The sequence below is a fragment of the Zalophus californianus genome, chromosome 3 (genome assembly GCF_009762305.2).
Source record: "Zalophus californianus isolate mZalCal1 chromosome 3, mZalCal1.pri.v2, whole genome shotgun sequence".
Classification (NCBI taxonomy): Eukaryota; Metazoa; Chordata; class Mammalia; order Carnivora; family Otariidae; genus Zalophus; species Zalophus californianus.
The window spans coordinates 13,202,173-13,220,623 of NC_045597.1; the positions used below are offsets into that span (position 1 = coordinate 13,202,173).

Here is an 18,451-nt window from a genome sequence, read left to right on the forward strand (position 1 = left end):
TTTGCAGAGCTGATCTAAATGTTTATGGATTCCTACCGGTACTAAGGGGCCCAGAGACCTGATTTCAATGGCATAAACAATACACCCAATCTTCCTTTACTACTGGAGCTGCCCAAATCGGAGAAATCAGTGTTTAAGTCAAAGGGCACTTCTCTCGAGCCCCTACCGAGTCCAGTGTTTTGAGCTAAGGGTGATAGTGGAGAAAAGAATTCATTTTTGCCTCTAAAGGACCGTGGTAGGGAGGAGGTTCACATTAGGTGAGAGAGTACTACACTTCGGGCAGCTCGTAGGGAATTTAATTTCCTATTGGCTATCCTGAAGTTCTGCTCTCTGGAAATTTACTTAAAACATTTGCTTTTAAGTGAGTGATTTTAAGCCTTAGCTGTATGTTGGAATCCAGGCCAGTGGGTCCAGAATCTCTGGGCAGAGACCCCGGGATCGTTATGCAATTGTGATTGCCAGATAAGATCTTTTAAAGGATTCTAACGAATTGGTGGAGAAAACTCCCTTAGAAAGTTTTAGCTGTGTCAGTGATGCGTTCTCCACAAGAGGTCTGCAGACCTATCTTTGTAGAATTGATGTTTCTTAGATGTGACGATTTGTTGTTCTTATGATGCATTATTTCTTTAAAGATAGACCGTTATGTAGATTAATTTGGGGTAGGTTTTTTTTTTTTTTTTTTTTGCTTGGTATTTATTTAGGTCAGCGGTGGTCATGTCTGGATTCTGAGGAGTCTTTTTCCTCACTCAAGATTATTAAGATTTTGGGAATTACTTACCCAAACCATTTTATGACTAGGTTACCAGGGAAATAAGATGACCTGTCTAGAGGCTTGCTTAGGGTATGGCCTGATCTCCAGTTACTTTTTAAAAATCTGTGGTATGTGTTTTATTGGCAATGACTCTGTAGATTACATATATTTGTTTAATAATTATTAAATAATAGAAATTCCAACGTAAGTCTACAGATATGTCAAGGTAGGGAGCTTGTTTTCTTGGTGAGGCAAAGCATAAACTTATTTCAGGTTATAAATAAAACAAGTTAATGGTGACATCAGCTGCTGGAATATGAAATGTCAGCCTACGCTTATTTTAATATTGTAAGTTTCCAGTCAAAACGGAAGGAGATTTTTAAGGGTAAGGAATAAAGAGATCCCCAAATGGGAGAAATTCCTGTAAACTTGGGGTGGATATCAGCCATCCTGACAAGTGAGACCAGTTCTGGTGTCCAGGAAGCCTCCGAAGTGGGAACTGCATTTTCAACAGCAGACCTGCCAGTTTGGAGAGTTCCTAATGCTCAGCCTTTTGGGAATTTATGGCGCTTAGAAACCCATTTCCCATGGAGAGAGTCCTGTTTGTTTTATGAGTATTATCTCCCCATAAGAAAATAGCTCAGATAATTGTATAATGGCAGCCCACAAGAATAGAGGTTTATTTCCCAAGGAGATTAGATGGTGGAAGGTAAAGAACCTTGAACTTGAGTGAATTTGGGTACTTGGTCTCTTACTACTTATGTGCACTTGAGTGAGCACTTAATGTCTCTAAGCCTCGATTTCTCATCTATAAAATGGAATAATAATGGCTGTTAAGGTATGATATTAATCACAACAGTTCTGACATTAAATTATAATTGGAAATGAAATGGAGGGGTGGAACACCTTTAGTATTGTTCACTCCCGATTAGCTGTCATTGCTTTGGCCCAGTTAACCGTGAACAGCCAGCTCCTGATACCTTCCACTTCAGCTTATTAGACCTGACCCTACCTCTATTAAATTCTGGGGGCATATTTGCTCAGAGCGTTTACAACCCCTTGTGAAAAAGGGTGAGGTTGGGAAAATGGAAGACTGGAAGTTTCTCTCAACTAGGACATGAAATCTGGGTAATTTAGTTTTTTTTTTAAGATTTATTTATTTTAGAGAGAGAGTGGGGAGAGGGTCAGATGGAGAGAATCTTCAAGCAGACTCCCCGCTGAGCGCAGAGCCCCACATGGGGCTTGAGGCTCTATCTCACAAACCCTGAGGTCATGACCTGAGCCAAAATCAAGAGTTGGTGCTTAATTGACTGAGCCACCAAGGTGCTCTGGTAATTTGGGATTTTTGATGTTCGTCAGAAGGTACTGCACAGCCTGGTCATGACCTATTTATCATAATACAGGAGGCAAGACTCCTTAAGGAGAGAGCATCAGAATCTTCTTCAGGTACTGCTCTTGGTTTTATGGGTTTTCACGTTAATGGGAGTGGCTGGAGAAGTTAGGCTTTTAAAAACCCTGTGAAAGCTTCTCTCAGCTGGAGTAGAATTTGGTCTTGTCTGTCATTTCTGGTTTATTGGATGCTGAGTGTAAATAAAATAAGATTCTCCCAAATGAGCAATCTGTAAATTTTTAAAAGTTGCCCCGGGACTCCAAAAGAACCTCAACTACTTGTCCTGGTAGTTGTAAGCACATGTGCTCTCTGTATCACAACTTATTATGAGGGTCAGTTTAAATAATACAAATGAAAATATTATAATCTCTAACTGTATACAGCTAAGAGGTGATGGTATTCTTTACAGGTGTTTGTATTAATAGTTAACTTGGTACAATAAAAAAAGTTGGCTTTGTTTTCTCATTTGTAAAAGGGGAATAACACTTCTTCATAGGGGTATTGTAAAAGTTAGGATAATATTTGTAAATTTTCATGGCATGGTGTCTGCATAGTACTCAATAATTATCAGCTATTATTAATTAGACGGATTTTAGGATTAAATAAGAAATAGACCTCAGACAGCTACATGTGATATGGATGTATGCATCACACTTGTGTGTGTAGAAAGTGTATTTGCATATTTTCTGTTAGTCTCCCTCCCGATTATGCAGAATAAAATAGTACATTGACGGATTAAGGATTAGTTAATAGGCATTGGACTGATAAACAAGATTTCTAACTCTTTCTAATATTGATGCTCTTTGTTGCTTAGATAAGAGCCAGCAAAAGAGATGAGAACTGTTGAGAAAAGTTGTTTGCTGAAAATAAAATGCTGAACTGTTTACATTTCTTCAGCTGCTTTTTATCAAGACTTTCAAACCCCCCTGTCTGAAACTGTTACAGTCAGAGCATGCCAAGCAGGGGCAAGTGAAACCTTCACATTCCCAAAGGGCACTGCACACAATAGTCAGCAAATTGTTACATTGAACACAAGCAGGGGTTATTTGGATTCCATTAGTTTCTTTTGCTCTTTCTCTGTTTCTCTCTCTCATAGTTTTATATATGAAATTTACTGAATTCTGCAGGTGTTTGGATACATTTTAGGGAGGTGTAGAGTTTGGAGGCTAGGATCACAGGCTCCAAGAGCCAGCCAGAATGAGAATTCAAATAATGACTTTACAACTTGGATGCGGTGATCTTGCCCAAGTTAATTAAACTTCTAAACTTCTAAACTTCTATCTAAGCCCCAGTTCCCTCTTCTATGAAATGGAGATAAAAGAAGTACCTTCCACCATGTGTTAAAATACTTGGCCTAGTGCCTAGCACAGAGTAAATGCTTAATAAATGTTAGCTATCATTACTGATGCAGATTGAAACCTCCAAGATTTGTAAATTTAATTCTGACTGTACATCTACTTGTTAGGTTATTATGTTTTTATACTCATTATATAAGCAGTCATGTTATAGCAATGTATAATAAATTGTGGCTAAGAAAAAATTATTTAAGTTTGATGTGATCAAAATGGAGCATTTTAAGGCCATTTTCAGTTTTAAATGCTATAGTTCTTTGTCCAGAATGGTAGCCACTAGCCATTGTGGTTATTGATCACTTGAAATGTAGCTAGTTTGAAAATAAGTGTGCTTTAAGAGTAAGGTGCAGACTAAATTTCAGAGACTTAGTAGAAAATTAGGAATAACAATTTTGGGGTGCCTGGCTGGGTCAGTCGGTTAAGTGTCCAACTCTTGATTTTGGCTCAGGTCGTGATCTCAGGGTTGTAAGATGGAGCCCCGAGTCTGGATCCATGCTCAGAGGGGAGTCAGCTTGAGATTCTCTCTCTCCCTCTCCCTCTGCCTCTCCCACTCCTGCTCTCTTATTTATTTGAGAGAGAGAAAGAGAGCGCGCATGAAGGGGGAGGGACAGAGAGAGAGGGAGAAGCAGACTCTCTGCTGAGCAGGGAGCCCGACATGGGGCTGGATCCCAGGTCCCTGGGATCATGACCTGAGCCAAAGACAGATGCTTAACCGACTGAGCCACCCAGGTGCCCTAAATAAATAAATCTTAAAAAAAGGAATAATTAACAATTTTATGTTGATCACATGCAGAAATGATGACATATTGAGTTAAATAAAATATGTAAATTATACTTATTAATAAGTGATAATTATTAACTACATTAACAATTTTTCCTGTTTTTACTTTTAAAAATATGACTATTAGAAACTTTAAAATTACATGTGTGACTTGCATTTGTGGTTCACATGTTATTTCTATTCAACAGTACTTTGCTAGAGAGTCCTAAAATAACCAACTAGCTATACACAAGTGTCCTACATACTTTGTTAATTTAGATTTAGGGAGTGACTCGTCAACAAAGTGAAATTAAGTTACCTTATAGTACTTTCTGTTGCTTCCACTTTTCTGACTTGATTCTCAGGGATTTGGAGACATGGTACAGTACTTCCTGAGCAGTGTTCCTTGCTTAGGAATTTCCTTTCCCTGCTGGTTGGACATTAAAGAGATTTGTGAACCTCTAGAAAGTAAGACTCCAAATTTGATTCTCTAGAATAAATCCTTAAAGTTAAGTCAAGAACTAGTTAAGAGCTGGGGGAAAGAAGAACTCTTTTTATTTTTTTTATGTTGATTTTCATTTAAATGTGGTGAATGGTTTAAAAACCATCATTCACTGTATTCACTATATTCACCTGAAATAAAAATATGCACAGCAGAAGAATTTAGTTTTAAGCGTTTTTCTGTAGAACACAAGTAGGTTGAAAGTAAAAGGACGGAAAAAGATATCCCATGAAGCAGTATCCAAAAGAAAGCCAAAACGGCTATCCTGTATCAGACAAAACAGATTTTAAGATAAAATTATCTAAGACAAAGCAGGATATTTTATTATAATCAAAGGGTCAATCAGCCAGGAAGACAAAGCAGTTACATATACATGTACCTATGAACAGAGCCGGGAAATACATGAAGCAAAACTTGACAGAACTGAAGGGAGAAATTCAATAAAATAGTTGGAGACTCCAATCTCCACTCTTTGTGTGTGTGTGTGTGTGTGGAAATTTATTTTATTTCCTCCAGATAAATTCTCCCCGATGACAAGGTATAGAATGACATACACGAATGATGAGCAATCCTAAATTTAGTTTATCCCATAAAACAAGAAATGGTTCGCTCTCATTAACCCCTCAGCTGAAGTTACAACACTTAACAGTCTGCAAATGGCAGTGACCATTTTATATTTAGGAAATCAGACATGGCAAAGTGATCATCTTTTCCTTGGGTCACAAGCTGAGCAAGTAACAGCAAAAGACATAGCTCTCTTAAGCCCCACTGGGATGCAGTTACCCCAGCAGAACATCACTGCATCTGATTTATTATAGAGTACTCTGAGGAAGACCTTGGCTCCCACTTTCGTCATCCCTTCAGACGACTTAAAGAAATAAGGCTTTTATTTAAATACCATGTACAAAATACCTGTACATGAATTTTTTAATGTTGTATTGTGCCATTTTCCTTAGTTCTATGAGGATGAAAGGTAACTCAGTAGTGGGTTGAGATTTGCTATGTATCTTCAATACTAAGATAAAATTAAAATTATACCAGGCACATTTTGGCAGTTAGTGTAAACCCCGCATTAATGAGATACATGCCAAAAGATGTTTCCTTCCAAGACAGTGAAAATGGGTGCATGGAGGCCTATATCCAAGCTAATGCTTCAAACTTCCGTGTGATTTTGACAATTGTCATTATCAGTTTGGCATTTTGATTGCCTATGAATAGGAACTTCCTTGACACTGTTATTAGAGGCATCCGCTGTAGGGTCACCTCCTGCTCTGCCTTAGTATGAAGTTGGAGATGGCCTTTGGTCACCTCCCCTTTATCCACTGATCTCTTTTATGCCCCTCCAGGATACTGATCTAGGTGGCTCAATCTGAGCTAAGTGGGCAGGGTAGAGCAGGACGGCTTTTCCATCCACTCCTTAATCAGTTGGTGGGCAACGGCTAACTTAGGGGGCAACCAGAATGTCCCATACTGTTGCTGAGTATATGGATTGTTTTTCCTCAGGGCTGTGGTTACCTCATCATGACTGAACCAGCCAACTGCCTCTAGTTCTTTCAAGTTCACCTGGATCTCTGTCTGCCCTGGTTGCACAGTTGCATGACAAGCAATCGCGAGTGAGCTATTAGGAAAGGGCCAGTGCTGGGATGTGGAGTACTGCGGTCTTTCCACCTCCAATCCCACCTCTTCTGCAACTTCTCTCCAGACAGCCTCTTCCAGACTTTCACCTATATCACAAAAACCTGCCCAGGCAGAATACATTCCCTTGGGAAAGGAACTCTGGCAGGCAAGCAGACATTGAGTCCCATCTGACACCAGAGTGATCACCCCAGGAGCCATCTGTGGATAATAGATAATCTTATTGGAAGGGCACACATGCTTGCTGCCAGCCATATTCTTCTTGGTGGGCTGCCCGCTTCTGCTACAGAACTGATGAGCATCATGCCAACGGAGAAGAGCCCAAGCTGTGGTCAACAAGGAGGCATCCTTTGTGTTCAGCTGAAGGAGCCTTCCTCAGCTCAGTGAAAGAGCCCTTGAGCTCTGTCTCCATTTCTGGTTTCTGTAAGGAAGCATTTATGAAGAGGAGCTTTTTAGACCTAGATTCAGAGCAAACCATGCTTCATGCTGTTCAGAGCATCCAGTCAGCACAGTCTTCTATTCTTTGTGTGTCCTGTCCACAGCTTGCCAGGAGCCTTTCCAACTCTAGTAGGCTATGCCTGGGGGCCTGGTATTGGTGTCCCGATTTCTGAAGCAAAGGAGCCAGGCTATGAAAGAGATAAAATGCTCCTGTCTGCTGGGCTTTTTTACATGCATCATCATCTTCTTTCAGTTCAAATAAATACCGGGTCTTAGTGACGTAAGTTGACAGCAGCCTAAAGTACCAAAAAGATTTTCTCCTGTAAGCAATTCCACAATACAGGGACATTGTCAGGTCTCTGAATTCTGTTGGGGGAGGGTGCCTTCTTAGGCCTCAAGAATCAGCAGAAACCAGGGAACTCCTCTCAATCTCCACTCTTAATAATGGATAGGACCTCTAGGCAGAAGATGAACAACAAACAGAAGACATGAAGAACACTATACACCATCTAGACCTAACAAACATCTGTAGGACACTCCATCCAACAACAACAGGATACATATTCTTCTCAAGTGCACAGGGAACATTCTCCAGAAGAGATCACATGTTGGGCCATAAAACAAGTCTTGGTAGATTTAAAAAGACTCAAATCATACAAAGTATGTTCTCCGTCCTCAGCGAAATGAAATTCGAAATCAAGAACAAAAGGAAATCTGAGGAATTCACAAATAAGTGAGCCAGCATCCTTCTAAATAACAAATGGGTTGAAGAAGAAATCACAAGAGAAATTAGTAAATACTTTAAGATGAATGAAAACAAAACCACAGGAGCCCAAAACTTATGGGATACAGTGAAAACAGTGTTCTTGGGAAACTTCAGAGTTGCAAACATCTTCGGTAAAAAAGAAAAGAGAACTCAAATCAATAATGTCACCTAGTTTCTTCAAAACTAGAGAAAGGGCAAACTAAACCCAAGCAAGCAGAAGAGATAATACAACCAAGAAAGGAAATAAGTGAAATGAGAATTAAAAAACCAAGAGGAAAAAAAGCTGTTCCTTTGAAAAGATCAACAAAATTGACAAACCTTTAGCTAGACCAAGAAAAAGAGACTCAATTACTAAAATTAAAAATAAAAGGGGCTATTAATACCAAACTCTCAGGAATAAAAAAATTATAATCAAATGCTATGAACAATTGTATGCTAACAAATTAGATAACATGGATGAAATGGAAATCCCTAAAAAGTCACAACCAGCAAAATGAAATCGAGAAGAAATAGAAAATCTGAATAGTGGGGTGCCTGGGTGGCTCAGTTGGCTAAGTGTCCAACTCTTGATTTTGGCTCAGGTCATGATCTTAGGGTCCTGAGATGGAGTCCCACATCCAGCTCCATGCTCAGCGTGGAGTCTACCTGTCCCTCTCCCTCTGCTCCTCCCCCTGCTTGCTTGCTCCTGCTCTCTTTCTCAAATAAATAAATAGAATCTTAAAAAAAGTAAAGAAAATCTGAATAGACCCATAACAAGCAGAGAGACTGAATTAGTAATAAAATTTCCCACAAAATTCCAGGGCTAGATGGCCTTATTGGGGAATTCTACCAAACATTTAAAGAGAATTAATACCAATCCTTTCTAAGCTCTTCCAAAAACTAGAAGCAGAGTGAATATTTATTCTATGAGGCCAGTTTTAACTTGATACCAAAACCAAAGACATCACAAGGAAACTGCATACCAACATAAACATCGATGCAAAAATTCTCAACCAAATCCTAGCAAACTGAATTCAGCAACATACAAAAAGAATCATATATCATGACTAGGTGGGATTTATCCTAGGAATGTGAAGTTGGTATAACATAAGAAAATCAATCAATGTAATATACCATATTAATGGAATAAAGTATAAAGACCACATGATCATCGAAATTGATGCAGAAAAAACCTTTGACAGAACCCAACACTCTTTCATGATAAAAACACTCAACAGACTAGGAATAGAAGGCAATTTCCTTAAATTTCCATCTAAGAAAAACCCACAGCTAATATGATATTTCCTGGGGTAAAAAATGAATGCTTTCTTCCTGAGATCAAGAAAAAGACAAGAATGTCCATTCTCATCATTTCTATTCAACATTATACTGCAGAGTCACAGATGGTATGATCTTGTATAGAGAAAATCCTGATGAATCCACAAAAATGTTATTAAAACAAATAAATGAATTCAGCAAGTTTGCAGGATACAAGATTAATACACAGAAATCATGTATCATATACTAGCAATGAACAATCAAAAAATGAAATAAAAAAATCTCTGATAGCATCAAAAAATAATAAAATGCTCAGAACAAGTCTAACAAACATGTAAGACTTGTACACCAAAAATTATAAAACATGGCTAAAGAAATTTAGAAATATCTGAATAAATGGAAAGACATTCCACGTGCATGACTCGGAAGACTTAGTATTAAGATGGCAATACTCCCCAAATTGATCTACAGATTTAAGCTATACCTATCAAAATTTCAACTGCTTCTTTTCTTCAGAAAAAACATCCTAAAATTCATATGAATTGCAAGAGACTACACATAGCCAAAATAATCTCAAACCAAACAAAAGTTGAAAGACTCACACCTTGATTTTAAAGCTTATTATAAAGCTACACTGTGATACTGGCATAATGATAGACATAAAGATCAATGAACTTGAATGAGGACTTCAGAAATAAACCTTATATTTGTGGTCAATTGATTTTTGAGAAGGGTGCTATGATGGTTGATTTTAGGTTTCAGCTTGGGTAGGCTATGGTGCCCAGTTGTTTGGTCAAACACTAGATGTTTCTGTGAAGATGTTTGTAGATGTGATTAACATTTACAATCAGTTGACTCTAAGTAGATTACCCTCCATAATGGGTGGGTCTCATCTAACCAGTGGAAGGCCTTTACAGCAAAGGCAGGTTTCCAGGGGAAGAAGCATTTCTGCTTCAGGACGTAGAAACACCTTTTGGCGTTTCTACGCCAAGGGTCTGCAAATTTCAGACTCCACACTGCAAAATCAACTCTTGCCTGAATTTACACTTGCTGTCCTGCCCTAAGGATTTCAGACATGCCAGTCCCCATAATCACATGAGCTAGTTCCTTAAAATAGATCTCTTTACATATATCCCATTGGTTCTTTTTCTCTGGAGAATCCTGACAAATACAGGTGCCAAGGCCATTCATGCGAGAGAACAGTCTTTTCAACAAATGTTGCTGGTACAACTGGATATCCACACGCAAAAGAATGAAGCTGAACTGCTACCTTGTACCATATGCAAATCTCAAAATGGGGCATAGACCTAAATAGAGGAGATAAAACTGTAAGATTCTTAGAAGAAAGCATAAGGCCTTTGATTAGGCAATGGTTTCTTAGATATGGCACCAAAATTACAAAAGACAAAAAAAGAGGAAAGATAAATTGGACTTCATCAAAATTAAAAACTGCTGTGCTTCAAAGGAAACCATCAAGAGAGTGAAAAGACAACCCATAGAATGGGAGAGAATATTTGCTCATCCTATATCTGATAAGGGACTTGTATCCCGAATATATAATGAACTGTTACACTCAATAACAAAAAGACACCCGATTAAAATGTAGGCAAAACAAACATTTGAATAGAACTTTCCCTACAGAAGATACATGAATGCAAATGGCTAGAGAATATGTTAAAAATGTTCAACGTCATTAGTCATTAGGGAAATACAAGTCAAAACCAAAAAAGGGATTACCACTAGGATAACTATAATAAAAAAGACAATAGCAAGTATTGATGAGGATGTGGAGAAATTGGGACCCCTCATCCTGGAACCCTGGCACATTGCCGATCGGACCATAAAATGGTGCAGTCAAGCTGACAAACAGTTTGGCAGTTCTTCAAAAGTTACACAGAAAGTTACCATATGACCCAGCAATTCTACTAAATACATGCTCAAGAGAAATGGAAACATATGTCTACACAAAAACTTTTACATGAATGTTCATAGCAACATTATTCATGATAGCCAAAACGTGGAAATAATCCAAAATATCCACAAACTGATGAATAGATAGACAAAGTGTGGCATATCTATTTGGCAATAAAAGAAATAAAGTACTGATAACATATTGCAACATGGATGAATCTTAAAAGTATTATGCCAAGTGAAAGAAGCCAGACACAAAAAGTCACATAGTTTTTGGTTCCATTTATGTGAAATGCCCAGAAGCAGCCAATCCATAGACACAGAAAATAGATTCGTGTTTGCCAGGGGCCTGGAGGGGAAGGGAGGGAAGGTGGAGTGACTGCTAGTTTCTTTCTGGGGCGATGAAGATGTTCTGGAACGTGACAGGGGTGATGGATGCAAAACTCTATGAGTAAACTAAACAACTGTATATTTAAAAAGTGTGAACTTTATGGTACGTGAATGATATCTCAAAAAAGCTGTTATTTTAAAAACTGTTTTTCCTTAGTGATCTGAAGGAAATTGATCCAGACCTCAATTACTATTTTTTTCCTATTTTCACACTGTTTTTAATTCAATTCAGAATACACAGATGATAGCATTCCTCACCTTCAAACCTGAGCATTCCTAAGCCATTATTTTGGAGGAAAAGGACTAGAGAGAGACTGATATGATTTAGTCTATCTATTTTCCTCTCCATGCATTTGGTATTTATAGCAAGCATCTCACAGTTTGGATACTATGATGTGCACATTTTACCTCATGCATTATGATGGCATTCACAGTGGAGTATCAATTGTGACGTCAATCTAGAACTCAAATTTCACGTACTGGCAGGACAGAGTTTTAGCTGTCTGTAGTTAATGAAGTAGAAACAAAAGGAACCTCATAATATAGTTCATCCTCTTTAATTCCACCCACACTGTGTTGTACTGCTTTATGCCACACTTTACTGTGTTAGCATTTTTTTTTAACATTTTGCTTATTCACTTATTTAGCAAATATGTATTGGGCACTTTCTCGGCAGCGGACACTCCTTGTGAGGATTCAGTAGTGAGCAGGACTGGGTTCCCAACTTCGTGGAGCTTATCTTTTAGAAGAAGCCAGACAATAAAAAAGTCAACTGAGTAGATTAGAAAACTCATTCGGTGACCAGTGAAAGGAAGATAATGGGTCAAGAATGACTGGGTGGAGTTGGGTGCTACATTGGGGGAGATACTGGAGCAGAGACTTAAAAGATGAGACAAGTTAAAGAAATGGGGGAAATTCCTATTTCCAGCAGAGGACACAGCAAGTGTAAAAGTCCCAAGACAAAATGAAGTCTGGTGTATTCCAGGGAGGAAAGAAGAGTACAGCCAGAGAGGAGTAAGCCATGAGGGGAGGGCTGAGAGGCAAACAGGAGCCAGATCACCGGGGGCATTGTAATCCTTCAGTAGTATGACTTATTCTAGGTGGAATGGGTTAAGTAAGGGATATGACTGGTCTTAACAGATCATTTAACATTTAAACAGTTATAAAAGGTGATTTGGGAGTGATATAGAAACAGTAGGAGGGAGTGAGGAGGCTGGGGGAGCATGAGGAGGTCACTGTGGTACTCCGGGCCAGAGAATAAGGTGGCTTGGACTACAGCAATCAACGGTGTCCAGAGTGGTCTGATTGAGATAGTTTGCTCTCCGAAATAGAGCAGGATGTAGGGTGCAGAGGCAGATCCAAGTTTTGTGGGACCTGAAACCTAACACAATTTGAGACCCCTCTATAAGAAAAATGAAACACCGAACATACAACGAGGTCCTCTGGAGGGGCTCCGTGCAAGCAAAAGACCTGGAAGTTTAAGCTCCTCGAGCTCCATGGTGAATCCTCCTCTGAAGGAAGTAAGATAGAGAAGTCAAGGGTGCCTAGGATTGGGGTCTGAGCAATGCCAGTGCCACTAAAATGAGGATGTGTGTGGGGTAAGTTGTGGCGAGAAGAAATTGAGAGGCGAGTTTCATTCATGGTAAGTTTGAGATGCCTAGGAGACATCCAAGTGGGGGATGTCCAGCAAGCCATTGGACAGGGATGCCTGGAGCTCAGCAAGAGGGTGGGGCTGGAAATACCAATTGAGGCATCACATTCATGGCATTTAAGGCTGTGGAAGTGGATGGCATCACCTGGGGAAGAGACAAGAGGGTCAAGGACTCGGCCCTGAGACATCCCAACACTTAAGAGGCCAGGCAGAGGAGGTTTGTTTATTTAAAAAAAATTTTTTTATTATGTTATGTTAATCACCATACATTACATCATCAGTTTTTGATGTAGTGTTCCCCGATTCATTGTTTGCGTATGACACCCAGTGCTCCATGCAGTACCTGCCCTCCTTAATACCCATCACCAGGCTAACCCATCCCCCCCACCCCCCTCCCCTCTAGAACCCTCAGTTTGTTTTTCAGAGTCCATAGTCTCTCATGGTTCATCTGCAGAGGAGGTTTATAATCCACACATAATAAAATATAATCCTAAGGGGGAACCGATGGTAGTGCATTGAACATGATTAGTCATCTTAAATTCTAATTCCCTTTTGATCTCAGGTTGGCAAGGGAATGACACCTAGGAATCCACCAGTTAGTGTCAAGATAGTTGGAAGAACAAGTAGGCACAGATGTTAAAGAGAAAGTCAATCCTATAACATTTTATTTGAAAAGATTATTTTTTATCTGTATTTTTTTTTGTACTTCAGGAGTGATAGTATTTATTTGGTGCTAAGGAAATACTATTTTCTCGAAATTTTCTTCAGCTACTCAGTTCTCTTACCATCTAATCTACCTCTCTACCTCTCTTAGAAATAAGGCTATAACAATATGGAATTAAAATAATTATTTAAAGACATTAGTTGAAACTAATATGGAGATGCCGGATGCTGTCCTCCCGTCTCAATAGAAGTGTGTATCTAATTAGCTTTATGCTGATGTTTTTGCTCGATTATCAAAGAGATAATAGTTCTTGCCCTTTTAAAGAATGTGGGAAGGGAGTGGGGAAAAGCAGGAATGTGTTTTAAGCTCTCAGTGCCAAGTAAAATAAGAATGATACTGAAACCATGTTGTAAAAAGGCTTGTGTTACTTGGATTCAGCTGTATGTCAAGTCTTTTCTTTTAAAACAGAACTGCATATGGAAAATCTTGACAGAGGCACAGCTTAAAGCTGGAATATTGATTGGTGCTTGTGTCTAAATACCATCATTATAAAGGGATTCCATCATTTCTGATTCAGGTTGGACTCAGGCAGAATCAGTTGCAGGGACTTCTGTTCTTCTGGGGGCTCGGCCCATATGCATTGACTGTTTAGTGGTTCTGAGCTTCAGAATCAGGGCTAAATCTCTTCCAAGGAAAGGAAACTATTTATTCTATTTAAAAACTAGAAGAAAATGACAAGACTTAAGCTGTTAACTTGAAAAGAAGCTTTAGAGGAAAGCTATCTATAAGTGATAGGTTACAGAGTATATTAAGTCAAGGTAAGGAGATAGAAAGTGAAAGTGGTCCTATTTTTAACAGGGTGGTCAGGGGAGACCTTTCTGAAGAGCGGACATTTTAACTTCTGAGAAGGGACTGCTTCACGGAAATTAATGTTCTGAAAGAGCAAAGTTATTTCAAATATTAATATTAAAAATGCTCCACCGTTTTGTGTATCAGATTCACAATATCCTAGCCAAGAAGACTTCCCTCCCTTCTGTGTCTGAGTGCTACCCTTCTGTACATTATCTCATTCAATTGTCATGTTTGACCAATGAGGCTTCAACCATTTCTTCATAAAAAAAAAAAAGATGCACTAGGATCAGGGGATCCCGGTTCTAGTGGGAGTTCCACCACCAACCAGCTATGATCCTGAACTTGGCCCTGAAGCCTTCCCTAGGCCTCCGCTTGCTTGTCTGTAAATCGGGAGTGTTGGACTCGATCCCTAGGGTTATCTTCCCAGTCCCAGCATTTGAGGGTCATTAAGTCAATTATCACACTGTGTTCAAATAGGGTGATGAGTACAGAAGCCACTTAGGGTTGCTCATCCTGAAACGAAATTCCTCTGGCTCTCTGAGATTTGAGGTCTTATATCACTGCTTGCTTTTCTCGAAGTTTTTTTTTTTTTTTTTTCCTGTCAGTCATCTGCCACTTAATGAAGCTGCCAACATAAAATGATGGCTGTCTCTGCTTGTCACCTGCTCTCATCATCTGGTTTGCTGTGCTTTGGAAACCAGGTAACCTTAAAAGGCTATGAAACAGGCACAGAGGACAGAGCAGAGCCTATAGAGTACCACCCCACATGAGCTTTATGACAATTATTATTTGGCCGCCCAGGTATTTTTAATTTGCGGGTTCATAACTGTGTTCCAGTTGCATAACTCTCCTAAGATGCTAACACAATGCTGTCTCCCACGACTAGAGTTATGGATGTTCCAACACATATACGTATAAGCAAGTGACAGAACAATAGAGCAAAACTGATCAGAAAAGTCTAAATTAATCTCTGTGCAATAAAGGCATTGACATTGACAAGTCCCCTGCATCTAATAGTTTTCTTTGTAATTTTGTCTTTTTTTTTAAAGATTTTATTTATTTATTTATTTATTTTAGAGAGAGGGCATCTGTGAGTGGGGGAAGGGGCAGAAGGAGGAGGGGGAATCCCAGAGCCTAAAGCGGGGCTTGATTTCATGACCTTGAGATCATGACCCTAAGATCATGACCTGGGCTGAAACCAAGAGTCAGACACATAACCGACTGAGGCACCCAGGCACCCTGACTTTTTTATACGTAGTTAGGGGATTAAACTCTAGGAGAAACAGTTAAGTAAGGTAATCCATTAGATTAGTAGTCTTTTTACTACTTAGTGGTTGATTTAGTTTTCCCACAATGAAAATGAATTATGTTTTCCCTCATTTACTTGACTAGTGAGGCGAAAATTAAGATAAAATATACTCAGCCTCTGAGAGGACACAACCATAAGATATTTAAATATTTTTAATATTTTTAATATTTTTAAAGGCCTAAGGTAGGACCTCTAAAGATTTTAAGTAGAATTTATTTTTAGGCACTTGAGAAATTAAGGGTCTATAGGAAAGTAGGATAGAAAATCCTGGTGGATTGGATTTTGGTTAGTCGGTGAATAAATGGTGAAATGATCATGAATATCACGATTGTAGGAAAAAGTAGGACCTTTTTGTCATAAAGGAAGTAACACAATTAGCAGTGGCCAGAGACAGAACAAAGTCTGACAGTGATGGTCTTACTTGGGTACTGCAAGGATCCTGATCAGGGAGAACAGCTGTGTCCATACATGGGTCCTGGAAAGGTTTCTCCCCGGAACCACCTAAATGAAATAAAACCTCATTTCTTACTGTTTTGGGGTGGTTAGACACATAGTTAGGACAACAGTCTACATTCTTTTGGGCAACCCTAATCAAATGATGCTTTCTTAAGGACATGAAAGCAGTTGACAGCTAATCTAAGAAGACACGGTATCAAGGAACAATGAGCAGTCAGGGAATTCTCATTCTTTCATTCTTGGTTTCTGTCTAGTAAGTTCTCTGTCCTTTCTCTTCCTCGTCAATACTACCATGGGGACTCTGGAAAGGTAAGAGAGCTAACAGGGCTTCCTGGATCTCACACAGAGAGACTTCCCCATCCAAAACCACCCAAATCGGTCCCTTGGTATGGATTAAGTTCTTAAAATTTTTCATCTAAATTTGAGGTTTGGGGATTACTTACAGTAGTCAAAGCTGTTCTCAGCACTGTGGTTGCTCCAGTCGTGGGATGTCATTAATCCCACAGTTCCAGCCTCATGGCTCAGAGAGGTCACCATGGAGACATCTGACTGCAATTATGACCTGCTGTAGGCAAGCAGTGTCATGCTGTTGGCCTGTTTCAATTTGCCCACTGTACAAGCTTTATAGTCCATCCAGGCATTCAGATATTACAGGTTAACCAATCTGTTCCCAAAGCCACAGAAGGCAAAGGGAGCTCAGACCTTCGAGAATACAAGACTCACGCTGTTGAGGGCTATTCAGATTGGGTACACATCTTGTCATCCACTTTAGCTTTGAAACTATAGGAGTGGTTTCCTTATCTATGTATTTCAATTCTATTCTAGTAATCAACACTAAAAAGAGAAAATGATTTCTAAAATAGATAAAGATAAATTTCTATGGAAACAAAAGAAATTCCATATTAAATGTGTTTTTGGCAGTTTGGTTTATAGTTCAAGTTCTTACATGATATATTCACTTACCAGATTTGGCCTAGATTGTCCTGGTCCTCCATGACCTAGTTTTGCTACATCTAGCATTCCATCATTCTGTTTATTTATGTTTGTAATTAATTAAAGCTAAACTTTAATTAAAACTCAACTTTTTGGTTTTAAAATTGTTTCATAGGACATGTTCAGACCCTTCCGGCTGGGTCATATTTTTTATTGGTGACATGTGAGGTCCAAGCACTTTCAAAGTCTCTGCAAATCCTGAGAGTTCCTCGGCTCCATTCCTTGCTTCTTTGTCCTCATTTCCATCACACGTTCTGATGTTTTGGCTCATAGGCAGGGGTGATGGCAGTGAGGTGCTCTCGTGGCTTTTTGCTCAAGGATCCTACCAAGAATCCAAAACCAGAACTTTTGCAGCTTAAGAATCACTGATTGAATTATAAGGTGATTATAAGTTGTATGAAGAACACATTAAAAGAAAGAATTCCAGTCTTTCCTCCAACCCCTATGATACTGACAGTTGTTTTATTTTTTAGAAGGTGCTGGCTGACCTTGGCTGCCATGGCTGAGCTTTGGGCATTACAAACCTAAACCAAAGACTGGATTCAGGGGAATGTCTATTGATTTGTTCATCAGCAGGCACAACAAGTGCAAGAATAGTTGAGTAGGAAGCATCACAGTAGATAAAGGAAGGCTAGAGAATCAGGTATGGGGAGGACTATGATGGGTATTTTGCATTATGGCCCTGGTTCACCTTTTATGCCACTCAATATCTAGCCACAGGTGAGCCAGAAGAGTCTTGGGTAATCAGAAAGCTCTGTGACTTGTTTTTCTTCTCCTTTTTAAAATGTAGAATTTCTAATTATCATTTAGATATTTTGCCCTTCTTCAGTTAACAATAGTTCAGATCCTTCAAGCTGTTCATGGAACCTTCATAACATTTCCTTTAATACTACTATTTGGGATGGTGGTGTGCATGTCAGTGATGGATAATATAAGTGGCCTTTTGTCTTAAAAAAAAAAAAAGGAAAACTCCTATCCTCAATTCTTAAATATTCAATAACTCCTATTGTGTTCAAGTGATCAACTGTCGTGCCTTCAGCTGCCCCAGAACCGGTCATAATTTTTTTACTCTTAACTCTTAAATCTTACATCTACCCACTCACAAGTGGGTACATCCTTATTTCCTTCCTACCATCATGAGCCTTATTTTTGGGACTATTGAGCCTACAGACTGAAAAAAAACTTTAAAAATATTTTTGAAGTGTTCACATTTAAACGAAGCAACATGATAAATTATTATAGAGATGAAGGGAAAGGCCTGGAAGCAGAGGGCTGGGTTTGCCCATCCATGGCTGTACCTTTCATGAACATGTTCGCGCTGAGCCCCTGCTGAATTGCTTATCTTGATATGCACGTTTTCATGTTACATCATTC

General features: G+C 39.1%; 1 protein-coding gene and 1 pseudogene across 1 annotated transcript in view; both read right to left on the reverse strand.

Moving 5' to 3' along the window:
* IPO5 (importin 5) overlaps positions 1-16,582 on the reverse strand; it is a 61,844-nt gene extending 45,262 nt beyond the window's left edge. The window contains exons 1-3 of the mRNA XM_027589245.1: positions 16,528-16,582; positions 16,050-16,129; positions 4,573-4,683 (exon numbers count right to left, since the gene is read on the reverse strand). The gene's annotated coding sequence lies outside the window, so the exon portion shown is untranslated. The remainder of the gene's footprint in view (positions 1-4,572; positions 4,684-16,049; positions 16,130-16,527) is intronic.
* Positions 6,186-7,184, reverse strand: LOC113919699 (annotated as a pseudogene).
* Positions 16,583-18,451: the final 1,869 nt, after the last annotated feature.